General features: G+C 49.1%; 5 non-coding genes across 5 annotated transcripts; all 5 read left to right on the top strand.

The window, feature by feature from the left end:
• Positions 1–79: 79 nt before the first annotated feature.
• On the top strand, positions 80–152 carry TRNAV-CAC (transfer RNA valine (anticodon CAC)). The gene has a single exon. It is a non-coding gene; the product is annotated as a tRNA-Val (tRNA).
• A 494-nt stretch (positions 153–646) lies between these two features.
• Positions 647–719, top strand: TRNAV-CAC (transfer RNA valine (anticodon CAC)). The gene has a single exon. It is a non-coding gene; the product is annotated as a tRNA-Val (tRNA).
• A 309-nt stretch (positions 720–1,028) lies between these two features.
• On the top strand, positions 1,029–1,101 carry TRNAV-UAC (transfer RNA valine (anticodon UAC)). Its single transcript has one exon. It is a non-coding gene; the product is annotated as a tRNA-Val (tRNA).
• An 865-nt stretch (positions 1,102–1,966) lies between these two features.
• On the top strand, positions 1,967–2,039 carry TRNAV-AAC (transfer RNA valine (anticodon AAC)). The gene has a single exon. It is a non-coding gene; the product is annotated as a tRNA-Val (tRNA).
• A 125-nt stretch (positions 2,040–2,164) lies between these two features.
• On the top strand, positions 2,165–2,237 carry TRNAV-CAC (transfer RNA valine (anticodon CAC)). The gene has a single exon. It is a non-coding gene; the product is annotated as a tRNA-Val (tRNA).
• Positions 2,238–2,500: the final 263 nt, after the last annotated feature.

Here is a 2,500-nt window from a genome sequence, read left to right as displayed (position 1 = left end):
AGACCCTGCTGGCAGACCACAGTCTTTTCTTCAAGTCCTTTCGCTTGCTTGCAAAAGCAGTAGTGTGCATCTCGTGCCAGTTTCTGTAGTGTAGTGGTTATCACGTTCGCCTCACACGCGAAAGGTCCCCGGTTCGAAACCGGGCAGAAACAAAGCATTGCAGCTTTTGTTTCTGAAATCGGCCATACGTGCTCTTCAAATCATCGTTCTAGACCCCAGTCCTTTCACTTGCTTGCAAAAGCAGTAGTGTGCATGTCGTGCCAGTTTCTGTAGTGTAGTGGTTATCACGTTCGCCTTACATGCGAAAGTTCCCTGGTTCGAAACCGGGTAGAAGCAAAGCGTAGCAGTTTTGTTTTCGGAAATCGGGCCATACGTGCTCTTCAGACTCTTGTGCTAGACCCCAGTCCTTTCGCTTGCTTGCAAAAGCAGCAGTGTGTATCTAGTGCCAGTTTCTGTAGTGTAGTGGTTATCACGTTCGCCTAACACGCGAAAGGTCCCCAGTTCGAAACCGGGCAGAAACATGTACTTGCGGTTTCTTTTCTTGAAATTGGTCCATACCCGGTCTTCAGACCCTGCTGGCAGACCACAGTCTTTTCTTCAAGTCCTTTCGCTTGCTTGCAAAAGCAGTAGTGTGCATCTCGTGCCAGTTTCTGTAGTGTAGTGGTTATCACGTTCGCCTCACACGCGAAAGGTCCCCGGTTCGAAACCGGGCAGAAACATGTACTTGCGGTTTCTTTTCTTGAAATCGGTCCATACCCGGTCTTCAGACCCTGCTTGCAGACAACAGTCTTTTCTTCAAGTCCTTTCGCTTGCTTGCAAAAGCAGTAGTGTGCATCTCGTGCCGGTTTCTGTAGTGTAGTGGTTATCAAGTTCGCCTCACACGCGAAAGGTCCCCGGTTCGAAACCGGGCAGAAACAAAGCATTGCAGCTTTTGTTTCTGAAATCGGCCATACGTGCTCTTCAAATCATCGTTCTAGACCCCAGTCCTTTCACTTGCTTGCAAGAGCAGTAGTGTACATGTCGTGCCAGTTTCTGTAGTGTAGTGGTTATCACGTTCGCCTTACACGCGAAAGGTCCCTGGTTCGAAACCGGGCAGAAGCAAAACGTAGCAGCTTTTTTTTTCGGAAATCGGGCCATACGTGCTCTTCAGACTCGTGTGCTAGACCCCAGTCCTTTCGCTTGCTTGCAAAAGCAGCAGTGTGTATCTCGTGCCAGTTTCTGTAGTTTAGTGGTTATCACGTTCGCCTAACACGCGGAAGGTCCCCGGTTCGAAACCGGGCAGAAACATGTACTTGCGGTTTCTTTTCTTGAAATCGGTCCATACCCGGTCTTCAGACCCTGCTTGCAGACAACAGTCTTTTCTTCAAGTCCTTTCGCTTGCTTGCAAAAGCAGTAGTGTTCATCTCGTGTCAGTTTCTGTAGTGTAGTGGTTATCACGTTCGCCTCACACGCGAAAAGTCCCCGGTTCGAAACCGTGCAGAAACAAAGCATTGCAGCTTTTGTTTCTGAAATCGGCCATATGTGCTCTTCAAATCATCGTTCTAGACCCCAGTCCTTTCACTTGCTTGCAAAAGCAGTAGTGTGCATGTCGTGCAAGTTTCTGTAGTGTAGTGGTTATCACGTTTGCCATACACGCGAAAGGTCCCTGGTTCGAAACCGGGCAGAAGCAAAGCGTAGCAGCTTTTTTTTCGGAAATCGGGCCATACGTGCTCTTCAGACTCTTGTGCTAGACCCCAGTCCTTTCGCTTGCTTGCAAAAGCAGCAGTGTGTATCTCGTGCCAGTTTCTGTAGTGTAGAGGTTATCACGTTTGCCTTACACGCGAAAGGTCCCTGCTTCGAAACCGGGCAGAAGCAAAGCGTAGCAGCTTTTTTTTCGGAAATCGGGCCATACGTGCTCTTCAGACCCTTGTGCTAGACCCCAGTCCTTTCGCTTGCTTGCAAAAGCAGCAGTGTGTATCTCGTGCCAGTTTCTGTAGTGTAGTGGTTATCACGTTCGCCTAACACGCGAAAGGTCCCCGGTTCGAAACCGGGCAGAAACATGTACTTGCGGTTTCTTTTCTTGAAATTGGTCCATACCCGGTCTTCAGACCCTGCTGGCAGACCACAGTCTTTTCTTCAAGTCCTTTCGCTTGCTTGCAAAAGCAGTAGTGTGCATCTCGTGCCAGTTTCTATAGTGTAGTGGTTATCACGTTCGCCTCACACGCGAAAGGTCCCTGGTTCGAAACCGGGCAGAAACAAAGCATTGCAGCTTTTGTTTCTGAAATCGGCCATACGTGCTCTTCAACTCATCGTTCTAGACCCCAGTCCTTTCACTTGCTTGCAAAAGCAGTAGTGTGCATGTCGTGCCAGTTTCTGTAGTGTAGTGGTTATCATGTTCGCCTTACACTTGAAAGGTCCCTGGTTCGAAACCGGGCAGAAGCAAAGCGTAGCAGCTTTTTATTCGGAAATCGGGCCATACGTGCTCTTCAGACTGTTGTGCTAGACCCCAGTCCTTTCGCTT

This window comes from Leptodactylus fuscus, chromosome 1 (assembly GCF_031893055.1).
Source record: "Leptodactylus fuscus isolate aLepFus1 chromosome 1, aLepFus1.hap2, whole genome shotgun sequence".
In the NCBI taxonomy this organism is placed as follows: Eukaryota; Metazoa; Chordata; class Amphibia; order Anura; family Leptodactylidae; genus Leptodactylus; species Leptodactylus fuscus.
The sequence above is the reverse complement of the archived record's forward strand: the minus strand, read 5'-3'. Positions and strand labels throughout refer to the sequence as shown.